Source organism: Ixodes scapularis, unplaced genomic scaffold (assembly GCF_016920785.2).
Source record: "Ixodes scapularis isolate PalLabHiFi unplaced genomic scaffold, ASM1692078v2 PGA_scaffold1__304_contigs__length_218370807, whole genome shotgun sequence".
NCBI lineage: Eukaryota > Metazoa > Arthropoda > Arachnida > Ixodida > Ixodidae > Ixodes > Ixodes scapularis.
Window position 1 is genome coordinate 68945324 of NW_024609846.1, and position 17731 is coordinate 68963054.

Here is a 17731-nt window from a genome sequence, read left to right on the forward strand (position 1 = left end):
AATTTTGTTTGACTGTGAGGACTTCGTGTGGGGTAAACTTCCGGGTGCGGTGGTGACGACCTTGGGTTTCTGTTTGCACTGTACACTGTCCGCGTCGAAGTCCTTCCGGGTGCGGTGGTGACGAGCTTGTGTTTCTGTTTGTATTGGAGGCCCCGTGTACTGGGTGAAGATGGTAACGATAGGGTACGCTTCTCTCTCTTTTTTTTTTATGTGTTTTTTATGCATTGTTCGCGGTTCGGTGTATTGTGATTCTGGTGTATTGTTTGTATGTAGTTCGGTGATCAACCGCTGTGGTTGCGGCGACGTTCCGGGGAAGGTGTAGAGGCAATAAAGTTTTTAGCTGAGTTTGAGACGTTGTCTGTCCCTTTTTCTTCCTACTTCACGAGCTTCTGTTTTCAAACCACAGTCTCAGGTTTCAATCATCATGTATAACGTACACCAGCTCGCCTGGACTTTAACCGTCTTTTTATAGTTTTGATATTGCTAAGTCTTTTAAAATAGCTCTAAGATATAGACAAGCCCATTGAAGATGATAACAATAGTTATACAAAATTTATATTCGGGTGACAGGCGAAAACTGTGATCGTCCACCAACATAAAACAATTTCATTGGCCTCAATGAGCAATATGACAAACAAGTAGGTTTATGCGAATATTTGAAATTTCGAATAGTAGTTTCGAATAGTTCACTATTCGGTATTCCCTTCGAGAAGAACTGCACTATTCGCTTTTTTCGAAGTCTTGATTGTGCCAGATTAGCTCCGTTGAGTGCGGTTCTTACCGAGCACTGGTGCACTGCGGTGAAGCAATACCCGCGGAAGCGAGCTCCGCGGGTGTTGCTCTCTGCATTTCATCGGTGCTAGGTTAGAAGGATACTGAAATAAAATTAACTGTTGGGCTAGTTGGTTAAACATCTTAATTACAAAAGCGCAAAGGACAAGGACAGGACAAAGAATGAACAGGACAAGCGCTTACTAACAACTGATTGTTTAATGCATAAGAGAAAGACGAAAATGAGAGGAGATTTAGTAAATTAAAATGTCATTTGTATTCCGACGTAAAATGATTAAAAACTATCTGAGAAAAATTAGGACTGATAGAAAAATAAATATAAATAAAAAAAATCTGGCTGCTTTTCTTTATTTTTTGTTTTTCTATCAGTCCATAATTTTTCTCAAATAGTTTTTAATCATTTTACGTCGGAATACAATTGGCATTTTAATTTATTAAATCTCCTCTCATTTTCTTCTTTCTCTTATCATGCATTAAACAATCGTTTGTTAGTAAGCGCTTGTCCTGTTCATTCTTTGTCCTGTCCTTGTCCTTTGCGCTTTTGTAATTAAGATAGGTAAGAAGTGCACTCAACAAGGTAACATGCCGCGATAAACACTTAAAAAAGTACGAATATCGCCATTGCGTGCTTGGAAGAAAAACATACGTTCAAAGCGGAATGGTGCACTCGTGCCGGCTGTATTTTCAAATAAATAAAAAAATTGTGAATGTGTATATCTACATTGTAGTAAAACTTTCAAAATTAAAATTACTGTTATGCAAGAGTATACTATATTAGGCAGGGATACCCTTACAGCCTGAATTCATCATGCCCGATTAATTCTGTTTTAACGCGAGATTAAATAAAGAATATTTTATATATCAAGATTTGTAAATTCACTCAATTGTGTATAGTTTGCCATCCCTATAGGATTCATTTTATGTCAAATCCGTCGTTTACTTGCCATCCCAAAACACCAGACCTTCTGAGTTCACAGTTCATAAATATAGATAGATTAAACGTTGCTTGCAAATGAACAAGTGGAAGAACCTTCATAAGTTTAGCTGGGTTTTCATCTAAGCATTACGCAGGGGTAGTGATTACGCAGTGGTGTGAAAAAACTATTCGATATTCGATTCAAAAATATTCGGCCGAAACCACTATTCGCTTCAAATTCGCCTCGAACTCAAAATCTACTATTCGCACAAGACTACAAACAAGAGCTCATGGCGGATATAAAAACTTGATGACACTCTTCCGTTTTGAAGTTTGTGCAAATATAACAAATCATGAAGGTCTATCTTTTTTTTTTCTGAAAATGTGCCCATACCATTTTACTCAGCAGTCAGCTGTGGGCATAATAAAATTTATATTCGAGTATCGGTTATAAGCTACACGAATACTGCGCCCCTGGATGCTTTCAATACGCATACATTTTGAAGAATTAAGTGAATTCAAGCAGTAGAATCAAACTCCGAGTTTGAGCGGACAAGGCAATTCCACAACACAAGTGCAGATGACAGTATTTGGAACTTTCGCATAATTTTTGACACCATAATGAGCATCTTTAGTGATTAGCTCACCACAGCGTTAACGTTAGAGTCCATCCGAAGCGCGGAGTACCATTACACTCGAAGGTCGCGTATGACAGACGTTCTTGATATTTAGGACATGTTGAGCCTGTAAGGATGCTGTTGAGGAAGTCGAAGAGAAGAAAGAAGAAGGCACGAGGAATTTAAGTACCGATCGAGACTTTAGAAAGATGAAGATGAGGGTGTTGTTCTTTTTACCATTAAACTCAACGGTCACATAGACATTCTGATGCCAAAGTCCACCGTCTCACGGATAGATCTTTAAGAATTCCACATGGTGCCGAAACCCGGGAGAGAGCTTCAAGTCATCGTATCGTGCTCAACAAGACGTTGCGAAGGCAAGTGAAACGGAAATCTTATTGATCACGAAGAGCCAAACGACGGAAGCATTACGACCGGGAGAAGTAACACGAAGATAAACTCTTCGGCTTAGAGATCTACAAGCTTAGAAACGGCATCAGCTGACCTTTGAGCTCACAAATAGCCATGGATCGGTTGAAAGCCAAGCGTTCAGCCCGACGAGCCCAGAACACGCGGCGGATTAACGACGCCGACACTATCTTGAATGATCCACAGACAGACTTATGGTACGTTTACACTTGCGGATCCGCAAGCGGATCCGCCCAGCTTTTGCCGCTGGGGCGAAACGCTGGGCGGAAAACGCGGCGGCGAGCCGTATAGGTCCGGGATCTATTTCTGCCGCCGAACGAGGCGTTTCGCTGACCGGATGTGACATTCTTGCGCAGCGCGACGCTGCCTACGTCACGAGTACGCGTTCTTCCGGGAGCAGCAACGCCCGGGAGAGAGAGAGAGAGCCGAGGCGGGAACTCTCGCGCCTTCTCGTCATATTTGACGAGACGTTACGGGAACCGCTGCCGCAGCCGGCGCTGCCGCCACTGCTCGAAGGAAATAGATGTAAACACAACCAGCTCGTCGCCGCCGCCGCCGGGAGCGGATCCGCTCCCGCGGCAGCGGATCCGCTCCCGCGGCAGCGGATTTCTTTTCAGGTGTAAACGTACCATTAGGCAGGCTCCACGCGGTCAAGGATCGGCTGTCTGCCAGCAACATTGAGCTAGACCGCATCAACGAGGAGCTGGAGCCATTATTGCCAACGACGGAGCTGGAAAATGAGTACGCTTCGGTAGCCGAATACCAAGACCACGCCATCAGGGTTCTCGCATAGCTGCGATACAGGATCGAACACCTGGAGATCACCAGACGTAACCCTGTTCCTCCTACAACGGCCGAATTACAAGGCACTTCTGAAAGTATCACCCCAGTGAGTCGTCCAAGATTGCCGAAACTGGACATAACCATTTTTAAAGGCGACATCAGCCACTGGCGCACTTTCTGGGAGCAATTTGATGGAACAATCCACTCAAGTCGGTCATTGTCTACAACTGACAAGTTCCATTACTTACGACGCTACCTCGCAGGCGATGCAGCATCGGCAATTGCCGGGTTACCGACGACCGAGCGGTGCTATGCAGATGCTATTGAACTCCTGAAACAGCGCTTCGGAGATCCCCGAAAGAATAAAGCAGGAGCACCTATCAGCACTGCGAAACCTTCCTCAGATTCGATCTTCGGTTGACACCCTGGGTTTCCGCAAGCTTTATGATTCAACGCAGCTGAACATACGTTGCCTCAACGCCCTAGATGTTCCAACTGCAAGTTTTGCGGCAATGCTCAGCGACATTCTGATGAAGGCAATGCCATATGACATCGTCGTGCAATATCATCGGCAAGTCAGCTACAAGCTCTCAAGCAACGCAAATGTGATGCAGGGCGACGGTTCCGCATCAGAGACATCCACTGCCGCTTCGAATCTCAATGAGATTCTCAGTTTCCTCCGCATCGAAGTAGAAAGCAGAGAGCGAAGCGGCCACCCCGCAGCTCGAGGCAAGGAGCAAACAGACGAAACGAAGGACCAGTCCCAGCCGGCGGCATCAGCGCTCCATAGTGCGGCACCTTCAGCGCCAGGGGAATGCCTTTTTTGTCACTCGAAGAAGCACGAGACACAATTTTGCGATGCTCAGGAGACGCTATACAACAAAAAGATGTTAGCAAGGGATGGGAGATGCTTCCGGTGTACTACAAAAGGGCATCGTGCTAGGGATTGCCGAAAAAGATTGATCTGCTCATCATGCGGTGGTCGACATGCCGTCACTATGTGTGACCCGTCATACACACGAACAAAAGAAGGAGCAGTCGCCTGTGTGTCTTCGTCTAAGCCGTATGAAAAGAGAGATGACTCGTGTCAACGGACAATCGGAGATCGAGTCCACCTACAGACATTTAAAGCATGGGTCATCAACAAAGACACCGGCCGATATATAAGGGGAATTCTTGACGGAGGCAGTCAGCGATCATTTATTCAAGAAGACTTGGCGCAGCGATTGAATCTCAAGATTCTGCGGAAGACAAAGCTTAAACTGAACACGTTTGGCAGCACTACCAGCAAGGCGTTTGAACATAGCAATGTAGTGGAGGTCCGCCTCAAGAGTCAATTTGACGATAGCGAGTGCTTAATCGAAGCGGTAAGCATTCCGGTTATTTGCCAGGACATTGCAACGCAAATTTCTGAGGACAGTTTTGTAGAGTTATTACGCCTACAAAATAGAAATCTAGCAGATGACACAGTGGTTCCAGAAGTGCAAGTTACGCCGGGAATCAGCTTACTTATTGGATCAGACCAAGTTTGGAAAATCCTCACAGGAGAGGTCGTGAGATGTAAGGAAAGCGAGGGGCTGGTGGCAGTCAACACGAAAATAGGTTGGACTTTGCAGGGACCGTCTATACCTAAAAAAATCTTGACGTCCGCATCGACTTTGATGGTATGTGTACTGAACACCCAAACTTTGACAGAGGATGAAATTACATCCGAATTACTAAAAGCCTTCTGGGAGCTGGATGCCATGGGAATTTCGGCTAAGGAAGCTGCGGACGACAATCTAAGCCTCTGCGCATATTTTGAAGACAAAATAATCAAAGATGGCCAACGGTACGAAGTAGCGTTCCCTTGGAAGGAGGATTGCACAGGGTCCTTGCAGAACAATCGAGACATAGCAGTCTCACGCTTTCGTTCGCTTCTCAGACGACTTTCATCCAAAGAGGGCTTACTTCATCGGTACGACACCACCATTCGTCAGTACATAAAGTTAGGTCATGCGGAAGTGGTACCATCCGACTTGGAAGGTGATAACAAGAAACGCATCTATTACATGCCACACCGAGAAGTTGTCCGGGAGGAGGCTACAACCACAAAGCTACGAGTAGTCTTCGACGCTTTGTCACATGCAAAAGTATGCAAGTCTCTCAATGACTGCCTGGAAAAGGGACCAAACCTGAATCCAGACATCCTCCAGATCCTTCTTCGATTTAGATGGTATGCGATCGCCTTGACAGCTGACATTGAAAAGGCTTTCCTTCAGATAAAAATCAGTCAAAAAGACCGTGATGCGGTCAGATTCCTGTGGTTTGCCAATGAGCCCACCGGGCCATTTGATTTAGAAAGCTCACAGGAATGGCGAATGACCAGAGTCCCTTTCGGGGTATCCTCCAGTCCTTTTCTATTGTCTGGGACAATTCAACACCACCTAAAAAATGTGGCTGCTACAAAGAACATTGCTGAAAAGATGAGGAGCTCTTTTTATGTCGATGACATTTTGATGGGTGCCGAACGGTCGAAGAAGCGATTACGCTATACGAGATGTCTAACTCTATCATGAAGGATGCGGGCATGAACTTAAGAAAATGGGCCTCCAACGACAAGCGCGTGAAGCACATATTGAACGAAGCGGAAGCAGATGCAGTACCGGCAGACAGGAACTTTAAGCTGTCCAGAATCTCCAAGGTGCTGGGAATGATTTGGGACAAGGACAGTGACAGTTTCAAGTTTTCGGTGGACTCTCTTACATCGTTCCTTCACACAAAAGTGGACACTAAGCGTTCCATTCTGCAAGGTGCGTCAAGAATATTTGATCCCATGGGATTCATTGCCCCTTTCAATAAACGAGCTAAGCTCTTTTTCCAGAAACTATGGAAACTGGGAGTGAACTGGGATGAAGAAATACCTGAAGAACTATATGTCAAATGGTCCAACTGGTGCAAAGACATTCCTAACATCTACGCAGTACATGTGCCAAGGCACATTAAGAATGGACAAAAAACACCGTTTAAAGAAGTCCAGTTGCACATATTCGTGGAAGCCAGCACACAGGCATATGGAGCATGCGCCGATCTAAGAATCGAAGATAACAGCGGGCACGTTGGGACTACCTTAGTTACCGCAAAGTCAAGAGTGGCGCCTCTTAAGGTATTGTCTTTGCCACGATTGGAGCTCATGGGAGCCACAATTGGAACGAGGCTGCTGGAATACCTAGGTTGTATGTACACAGAGCTTAAAGAAACATACACCATGTGGACTGACTCGACAGTTGTGCTAAGTTGGATAAGAGGTCCGGCGAGCAGGTGGAAGCCATTTGTCAGACACCGCGTTCTAGAAATTCAAACTAAGAGCGTGCCAGAGAAATGGAGACATTGCCCGGGAGAGACTAACCCAGCAGACCTGCTGACAAGAGGAGAATCTCCATCGATTCTTTGCGATAGCTGTCTGTGGTGGGAAGGGCCGAAATGGCTAATTTCTGGAGCAGATGACTGGCCGGAAACCCCACCTCAATTAGGGGAACTCAATGAGCTCGAAACAAATGAGTTGAAACCGACCCAGGTGTACCTGGAAACAGATGGTCAAGAAATGGCCGCACTTTTTGATCTAAAGAAGTACAACGGATATCAGAAGGCGCTTAGAATAACAGCCTGGGTGATGAGGTTTGCGCGTAAGAGCAGTTCTAAAGAAAATAGACAAATCGGCCAATTGGAGGCCGTAGAATATGCTGCAGCAGAACAATATTGGATAAAGCAAGCTCAAGGACAAGCCTTCTCAAGGGAGAATCAGTTGCTTTCTAGCAATCAGGACATTGAGCCGGACTCTCCTCTTTCGGATCTGCACCCATTTCTGGACCATGGTAATACGCTCAAGGTAACGGGACAGCTGCAACAATTCAACGCCCCTTGCTCCGTGACACAGCCGATCATATTACCGAACGATCATCGTCTGACTGAGATGATTATTATGGATGCTCATTATCAAGTCGGCCATGAAGGAGTATCTAGCACCATGGCCACCCTCCGACAGCGATTTTGGATACCTCGAGCACGACAGGTAATTAAGAAGACTATCCGAAACTGTCTTTTATGTTCGAGGTTTCGCACGAAGCCTACACTCGTGCCGTTCGCTCCCCTTCCAGCGGAACGAGTGAATGATACAAAGCCGTTTGAGATCTCAGGCATTGACTTCGCAGGACCTTTATATGTGAAGGCAGCGAGTGCAGGAACTAGAAGCTCTAAGGCGTATATTGTCTTGTTTACGTGCGCGACAACAAGAGCTGTCCATCTGGAGCTCTCGAGCGACCTCTCCACGGAAGCGTTTCTTCTCGCATTTCGAAGGTTCATTTCCCGAAGGGCAATACCAAGTACAATATACTCTGACAATGCTACCTCCTTCAAGAGGGCGTCGGCTGACCTAAGGGTAATTTGGAACTCCCTGAGTCATCCGGACTTATCGTCATACCTTGCTGAACGGAGAATTAGATGGAAATTTATTGTTGAAAGCGCTCCCTGGTGGGGAGGATGGTGGGAGAGGTTAGTTCGCTCAGTAAAGGTAGTTTTAAGGAAAGTTTTGTGAAAAAGCAGTCTCAAGTTTGAAGAGCTAGCAACGGTGCTTGTAGAAGCAGAAGCCATTATTAATTCCCGACCATTAACATACGTTCGACCTCAAGGAGCCGACACCTGTCAGTCCAGCTCATTTTCTGATTGGTCAAAGCTTCATTGTTCTTCCGGAAGTCGGCTCAAACTCTGAGCTTCCCAAGACCATGACTCACAGGGAATCCACTTGGAGGCTGAGGTATAGACAACTGATTATGGACCACTTTTGGAATCGGTGGAGTAAAGAGTATATCGTGTAACTGCGATCGGCTCATCAGTACCCAAATGTCAAGGCTGCTTCGTTGAAAGTTGATGACGTAGTCCTGTTAGAGGACAAAAAATGTCCAAGATATTTTTGGAAGCTCGCCCGAGTTACAGAAGTCTACGCTGGAACAGATGGCTGCGTTAGAGCATGTCTCATCAGAGACAAATATGGAAACGTTTATCGAAGACCAGCTCAAAAGCTGCATCTACTTGAAATACATTCAGCTTTGCTTGCTCGGGAGGATGTTGAGGAAGTTGAAGAGAAGAAAGAAGAAGGCACGAGGAATTGAAGTACCGATCGAGACTTTAGAAAGATGAAGATGAGGGTGTTGTACTTTTTACCATTAAACCCAACGGTCACATAGACCTTCTGATGCCAAAGTCCACCGTCTCACTGATAGATCTTTAAGAATTCCACAGATGCGTATGCACTATTTGTTTTCGACTTAATATAATAACGCTAGTTTTTGTTTCTCAGATTTATCTCAAGATCATTATTTTTCCACCATATTTTTACTGCGTCGATATCAATTTTTATTTCCATGCAGTCACAGCGGGCTTTAATCACGTGAAATATTTTTACATCATAAGACTACTGTAACAGTTGAGAAACTGAACACAATTGACGGAATCATTCGAAAATTTGCTTTACAAAAGGGGTACATGATTAGATCTCTGAGGAACTCCAGAATTTTAAGTGTACGGGACCGACAAGGGCCGACAGGGTATGCGGTCGAAGTTTGAGCGCCCCGAACGAATAACATTTGAACCATTTAATGTACCCCTTAGTTACACCATATTCAGACATCTTAACTAGAAGCAGTTCATGGCTGACCTTATCGAATGCTTTTGTCATCAACCTCCCTTGGTATTCATGAGGTACATAAATGCATACACGTACAAGCCTTAGACACTTCCAAGTGGCCCTTATTTAGCCACATTGCGCCAAATTAGTTTTTCGCTCAAAGAAGCGATACAAACGCTTGAAAGAAACGCTTGATTGTAATAAAACCGGCCTATACGTGTTTTTTATTAGTAGGATCTCCAGATTTGAAGACTGGTAAAATATCTGTACGTTTCCACACAGTTGAAATTAATAGGATTTGAGAGACTAATCAAAAATGTGTTTCAATATCGTTGCAAATATGCAGGAACAACCTTTGAAAATAAAACTAGAAATGCCATGAAAACCCACGGATATGTTTGGATTTAGCTTCTTAACCACCTCAATTACTTCAGAGATGTTCACGTCACATGCTTCCGTACCGTCTCCTCCACTAAAATGAGTACGGAATGTTTCTACATCCAATGCGCTCGATGGAAAGTACGAAACACCTCAGAAAACTTTTGTGCTAAATATTCCGGAAAATAGAAGTCACATCCTTTCCATGAATCGTCTAGGATTCTTGCTCAGGTTTCTTTTAACACTAATTTTATAGCTCCTGTCATCCTGTGCATATAAGTTTTTCAGCAAAACACTACACGCACTGTATGTATTACACCAGTATTGCAAGCCAGTTTGTTTATACTGTCTGTGGTAATGAAGTTTTATACGACAGTTCTGCCTAATTTCTAAAGAAAACCAAAATGAAAACTTGGAACTGATGCACCAACGAAAATATAGATGCGCATTCCTTCCAAAATCGTGTCTGTCGCTTTATCAACGGAATTTATCTCTGTTACGATAGACCAATGGTTTCGAAATATTTGTACAATTCATACTGCTCTCCCCTGCTATACGAAAAAGATAGAGATCATGAGACCCAACGGGACCGAAAGTACAAGAGGCGGATGATACTTGTCGACTCTGAGTAGCGGGGTACAGGAGGCATCAATTCGGGGTCACTGATCATTAAAAATAACTAAATCTAAAACAGTATAAGCCGCATTGGTACTTCCGATTACACTGAGCGAAGTTGTTCATAGGTACAAAACCCAGCAAATAAAATGCATTATTGCGAGACGCGTCCGCCACCTTTTGAAAGCAGGCGATTTCCCTCATTAATCGTATGCAGCGAGCAGGTTTTCCGTAATCAAGTAATTGCGGAATCAGCCCAACTTGTTCGGTGTGGTCCAGAGGCTTTTTTTTTGCGAAATGCATCCATGATGAATAGCCAACGCACCGACCGACGTGGGTGGCTCAATCTTGAAGATAACCGGACACAACCAAACTCAAGAATGGTAGCTATCGAACCTTCCCATTCACTTGACTGCAAAATTGATGTTCCCTCCAGTGAAACATTTCGTCTGTCGTCTTCTGTCCACTGTTTTACATCCTTATAAAGAAACCACCTATCAGTTACCAAGTAGTCGTCACTTTGAATGTGATTTGAGACAGACAAGATATCAAAACGTTGTTCCGCGATTTCTCCCCATCCAAGAGATCGAAAGCACGCGACCATGGGTTGTGTAGTAAACGGGTTTTCAAACACGTGATGAAAGGAAGCACTCTACTGTAGCTTCACCACACTAATGTACACTGAGGCAAACTATAGTCAAATTCGTCAATTTACATTGTTCGCCACCGCGCCGACAACACGTGTACGCGAAAGCAACAAGAGACGTGGACAAGCGCAAACCTACCCGTTCCGGCTGGTTCCCGGTTTTCCAGCTTGGTGCCGCCCGTTTTGCTGGAGACGCGAATACATACAACAATATCCAAATAGTGTATCTTTCCAGCATCAGGCAATACAAAAAAAAAAGAAAAAAAAAGAAAGGCGTTTATATCTTTCTGTAATGACGAATTAGAGCGCAGCTCTTCAGGAGGAGGAGGGGAGGGTATGGGGGGGAGGGTATGCCCCTTTTCCCTCTCCCCTCCTCCTCTTCCGCTAGCCTCCCAATTAGCGGAACATTTTCGCTAAATTTCCCGCTACATTTAATGAGGAAGCTTTGCCACTAAATTTAGCGGGGAACTTTTTCAGTTAAAATTTTTTCGCTTGATTTAGCCAAAACATTTTTACGCTAAATTCAGCGAGGAAACTTTCCCGCTAAACGTACAGATAAATTTTTCGCTAATATAAGCGGGGAAATTTTTATGCTAAATATAGCGTTGAATCTTTTCCGCTAAATATACCGGGGAAATATTCCCGCTAAAATTTAGGCACCGTGTGACGTCACCAGGGTGACGTCACACGTGACGTTGCTGGTGACCCTCGTTACGTCACAGGTGACGTCACGTGTAATGTCATTATGGGAATGTCCCATAATGCAACGCGCGGTTACGCTGACGGCGACGCCGCTCAAGCCGTAAACAGGCGCCTAAGACCTGCGCTGAAAACAGAAAAAAGTGCATTGCATTTTTTATAGCTTCCGTGAGCTTAGTTGGATTAGCATATCATCACAATAAAAATACAGGTAAAAAGAGGTAGTATGAAGAAACTTTTCCAACCTCTGCAAGGAGAAACCGTAGCATTAATGTATTGAGTGTAATGTATTGTCTCCCTCTTTTTTTCCTTTTACTGCGTTTTGCGCTCACTGTTCGTAGCAGACAAGCAACTGACCCGATTACTAATATCCTTAAAGAGATAATCTGCTTCTGGAAAGAACGGGTGTAGCACCCTTCTCATAAACGAATATAACGCAGTCAGGTGGCTGTTGGCAATCAGCCAGTTCATGACTTCTAAGCTGTAAAACGAGAAATAAAAAAAATGTCAATGAAATTCATTAGGTCAGGTTAAAAATTTTTTGATGTTCGGATGATACAGAAACTGTACATGCCCAAAAGATTTACGAAGTGGACATACCGACGACAGAGGGAGACATTTAATCCGTTCTGCAGGTGTACTGTAAAAATAACACTATAATAGATGTTCCAGAAATGCCGGTGATACGATTTAGATACACAAAAAAGAAGGAGCTGAATTACGGACAAAGAATTACGAGCATAATTTTAGCCGCTGCTCATGTTTTGCCGTGAAGTACGGTGAAAATATGAAATACACGGGTATGCAGATTGACAACCATCTAAAATGAAAGAGCTATGTCGAGCCTCAAATGTAATAAATGTAGAACTTTAACGGCACGTATACTATATCACATACATAATCCGGCCCCTCATTTTGTATTTAGAACGTTACACAGCTCACTAGGAAATTGTGCGCTGCAATATGAAATAACTATGCCGAATATCTGGAACTAAAAGTCGATCTGATTCAGAAAAATTACTGAGAAATATTGGTTAAGAAAGTAAGAAAAGTGATCTCATAGAAGCTGTGTATAGGGAGCGAGGAGTGCTACGTTTAGGAAATCATAGAAACAGTAGTAATATTATTGAACATTTCTTCAATGACGACCACAAATCGGGAATAACAAAGGAAAGAATCTTAAAACGAACTACAAAATATCTTGAGACTTTTATACATAAAAATAAGGATAGTCATAAATGAAACACGAAGAGGCAAAGCCTTCATCAAGTAGGCTGCGTGAACGCGTCTTTGAAACCGCTTTAGAAGCCTAGTTCCTTTCTACGTAAACGAAAATTAATCTAGCACTATTGCACTTTTTTTTTTTTGTAAATGTGGACAAATTATTAGTACTGATCCCGAACGCTGTGAAGTTTCGAGTTTAGAATATCTATGATATTCTAAACTCGAAAGCTAATTCACAAAACTCTTCCTTTGCACTGAGCCAGAAACTTTATTTGTCATCTTAATCAGAATACAACATATTGTTTACACATGGTAACCAAGACCGTAGCCGTAGGTGCTCAGACCATGACCGTAGCGAAGTCCGTAAGTGCCGAGACCGTATCCGTATCCGATGCCGTATCCGTGAGCCGGGATTGCGTGGACAGCGGAGAACGCGGGACTGGCGTAGGCGGCGACCTTGGCAACCGCCGGAACGGTGTGGACAGTGGCCACAGCCGGAGCCGTGTGGACGGAGGCGTAGCGGGCGACCGGGGTGGCCACGGGGTGCTGGCTGCGGTAGCTGCTCACGCTCGACACGTGGGACACGGCTGCTCCGTGGTGGACGGCGGTGACGGCTGGGGCCACGATTCTGCTGTACACTGGGGCGGCGTGGTAGGCTGCCGCAGGGGCGCTGTAGCCGTGCAAAGGACTGACGTAGCCGGCAAGGGCACAACTGGCCAGAGCCACGAGGAGACAGGCACGGAACTGGAAGGGGAAAACTATGTCTTAGAGTGATTTGTTCAAAGGAACCACAAGGGTGGTACGAAAGTGCCCATTTAAAATATTGTTTTTTTGGAAGGTGACATTATAAAGACAGCTTGAGCCGTGCGTGTTCTGCACAGAATAACGCCTTTCTGTTTTAAGTGAAAACCTTGCAGATTCAGGCACGTAAAACCAAATTTACGCTCTAAAAGGCAACAATATTGTTTGAGTATCCGGTTATCATACCTTGGAAGTGTCGGGTGACTGTATTTTATAACTACGCAGAGACTTTAGACGGTTGAATAGATTTGGTTCATGTCGAAACCAGTGGTATCTAAAACTCTCTGATTTCCCAAAAGTTTACAGCACAAATATTAATGCGGGTGAAATTAAGCTCATGAAGCAAATCGAAAACTATTTTTTTTTTATACAGAAAGAAACCGAGGGAGAGGAGATCAGAGCGCGCGGGATCGTCAGGGCGCTGAACTCTGTTTGGAAAGATAGTGGGTAGACAGCAGAGACTAGCTGTATTTGGGGGTGGTTCTCATTTGAAGCCGTTCGCATTTCTACCTTCTTGTTTTCACCTTCTCATTTCAACCCAGCGCAAAACAACTTTCGCGTTTCTCCCTTTCTCATTTAAACCGTTCTCTAAACAAACTTTCGGGTTTTGACCCTTCTCAAAACGACTTTTCTCATTTTAACCTTTCTCATTTCAAATTTTCTCAAAACATACTTTCTGGTTTTGACCATTGTCAGAAAGACTTTTCTCATTTTAACCTCTCTCATTTCGAACCCAAATTAATCCAACATCCTGATCTCGCAATCTTTGTGCTGTATTTATGGCGAATTCGGGTAATTAATTGCCTTCGAGCCCTTGCCTGTGGCAGCGGCAACCAAAAACGCGCCAGCGGCGCATCACATGACCCTCTCCACCCGAATGCAAAGCACAATGAACTGGCGTTTTTCTTTGACTGGGTCGCGAGTGAGCTCTGTTACCTTCTTCTTCGATCATTCTATAGTACCATGAGCACGCTGCATACTCCAACAACATAAATTACGACTCTTTGAGATCTGTGTAAACAGAAGCGGCTTCACAAAACTTTTCAAAATATTGGCATTACCACAGTCCGTACAGCTGACAGAATATTAAAATATAAAATCAATGAAAGGGCAGATGTATATATCAGTATGGTGCTGCCCGCACGCGCGTGAAACTTCAATAAACTTCGTTTGGATTTTCGATTAACTGTTGCCACGGAGGCTTGCCAGCGTCGCTTTCCATATTCTGTTTACTGTTAGTAGAGAGTTTTAGTAGATCGTTCCCATGACTCCGATAACGATACCCGATACTCCGCCACCGCCTCCCTTGCGCATGCATAGTATCGTTATCGGGGCTATCGGCGGTATAGGAACGATCTACTAAAACTCTCTAGTACCTTTTTTGGAATCCTCAGTCTCCTCATTGCACCCACCCTGCTTGAAATTGTAATGCGTGTTCAAGTATCAAACTGCATCACTATGCATACTTTTTTTTTTCATGGTGTAATAACTTTTTATTACAGTGTTGTAAAATAAAGTGATGTATGATGCAGTTCGTGTCTCAGAGCAAACATACCTTGCTCAGGCTGGATAAATTCTTCTAAAAATATTGACTATCTTTGAAACATGAATTATCTTTCTCTTCGTTGTTTTTGCTATCTTGTCTCAGAGCACAAAAGGGTGCCTGTCTCGATGGCTTCGTTTGCCACTCGAACCCGCTATTTGCCGCCTCAGCGAGCATTGTTTCGTTTGGTTCCCTATCCCGATTTGGATGTGACGATACCAGATAGTCTGGCAGACATGCTGCCCGACCTCTTGGAGCTCGGGAAAACTTCTGCTGGTAAATTGCCGGTACACGACTGAGAAGCGCAACCCGAAAAGCTTGCACCCGCCAGCCTTTGACCACGCGAACGCCGTTGCCGAAGATATGGAAAAACGTTTTTTCAGGGAAAATGACCACCCGAGTTGGCCATTACAAGCAATAACACACGACTAGCACAATGATCCATCCGCTCCACACGACGACATTTTAACGACATACAGCGACAAAAGAGAAATGAAGTACCAAATCTGCGCTAGCACTTTTGAAACCACGTCACCATGAGACCACGTAGCTACGTCAACAGACTCGGGGTGGCACGCAGGCATAAGGAAAATTGTTTCATATGCTATGCAAGAGATGTTGCCGCTTCGCTTCATCTTCAACCTCCATCCTTCAACTGTTTTTCCTTCTTTCTATACCTCACTACGGTGTTCAAATGACAACGGGTTCAAATGAGAAAGGGTCGAAACGCGAAAGGTTAAAACGCGAAGGGCGTTTTGCGAATGGGTTCAGACGAGAAGAGTTCAAATGAGAATGGGTTCAAATGAGACGGGTATAAATAAGAAAGGGTCGAAACGCGAAAGGTTACAACAAGAAGGGCGTTTTGCGAATGGGTTCAAACGAGAAGGGTTCAAATAAGAATGGGATGTTTCGAGATACACCCGTATTTAGTCCACCCGGTTTCTCCCTCCTCTCCCTCCAACAGAGCGAACAAGAGAATCGTTTGCTTCTCGAGCAGTATCTCGCGTTCGAACACCGACTTTCGGCGTTCGAGCGTGTGCGATAAATGAGTACAGGCAAAGGCAAATAGCCTCTGTATCTAACCACTATCCCTCTAATCAAAGATCGACGCCCCTGACGTCTCCACGCGCTCTTCTCTCCTCCTGCCGCCTCACTTTCTCTCGATATACGCGCCGCTCAACCAAAGTGTCTTGACTTACTGCGATCATGGCGGCTTGTAGTTGAGCTGGGTGTGTGCAGTGAACGGCAGAACGGTGCCGCTCTTTTTAAACCTTCTGATAGAGTGGAATTGAGGAAGTCCTTCTAGGGCGGAGCCTGTTTTGCGCTTGAGTCACACAAACAAGCGGACATCTGGAAGGGGGGTAACCCTACGGTCGTTGGGTCACGTTCAAAGATCGCTTCGACATCGGCCTTGTCGCTTCCATGTTTATATTTCCTGAATCGAGTCGCCTAATCCGAGGAACGCCGTCGGGAGAGGATTCCTACCAGTTTATTAACCCTCATCGCGATGTAACGGTTGGCCTTTGGCCTGCAGACGGACAGTGCTGTTTGGCGGGCGTGAACGGTGAAGCCGTGCGAGGTGACATCTGATTACAGTCACTGATGGTATATTCGGCTGGTCGCTTTTCAGCCTTTTGGAGTGCTCTGAAAAGCCGGCGTGCATTCGACTGGTCGACTCCAGGCGCTACAAGTATATTCGGTGGCTTCTTTCGGAGTGCTCTCGAAGCTCCGACTCTCGCCGTCCTCCGAATCGGAGCGGTTTCAGGCGCTCTGACTTGGAAGTGGGAGCACGTGAAAGATCTGGCTGCCGACCAGTCACGTGACTCCAGCCATTCCGCCATTTTGCTTTTGTGTTGGAAGCGGACGGCGAGAACGCAGCTACTCCGCAGAAAAAGGTCTGCGAAAAACAGCCGTCAGTCTCGACGCCGTCACCGCTGTGTTGTGCCCCCCGAATTGAGGTGAAATGTCGTTGAAACGAAGACGTTTAATGTTAAGGGTGGCACCGTCAGTGCTGCTGGCGAAGCTGGCAGACAGCGACAACACCAGCAGCTCGGAGGACGACGACGAGGGCCGTGTTTACGAAGCGAAGTTTGCCGAGTTGTTTGACGCACCTTGTACGGTGCCCAAGGTCAAGGCCTATGTGTCTATAGTGCGAACCTACTTGCACAAAGGGGTAAGAACAAACTACGAGATTTTTCAAGCTGTAATGTTGTCTTTTTTGATAGTTTCGCAGGAACTTCCGCTTGGCACGCTGACTTGCGATGACCTTATCAGCGTCCGTGTTGACGGCCGCCATTTTTCAAGGATTGATGGATGGATGGATGACTGATTACTGCTGAACCCTTTGAATCTGAGAAACAAAAGTTCCGCTAGAGGGCAGCTCGCATCGTCCTCTAGTGGCGCAGGCCACCCTCTATCCGCTCGGCTTGCAGCTCCGAAAAGTTGAGAAGCGTTCGGCTTGGGCGCGCCGATTCTCTCGCTCCCATGCGGAGGCGCTCCGGGATCTGGTAGCTCCGACTCGGATGATTGGAGCGCTCGAAAGTGACCAGCCGAATATACCATGAGAGTTTGAGAACCTCAGGACGTGACTTGTAATGTTTACGCTTGTTGCTTTGTGATTTTGTCT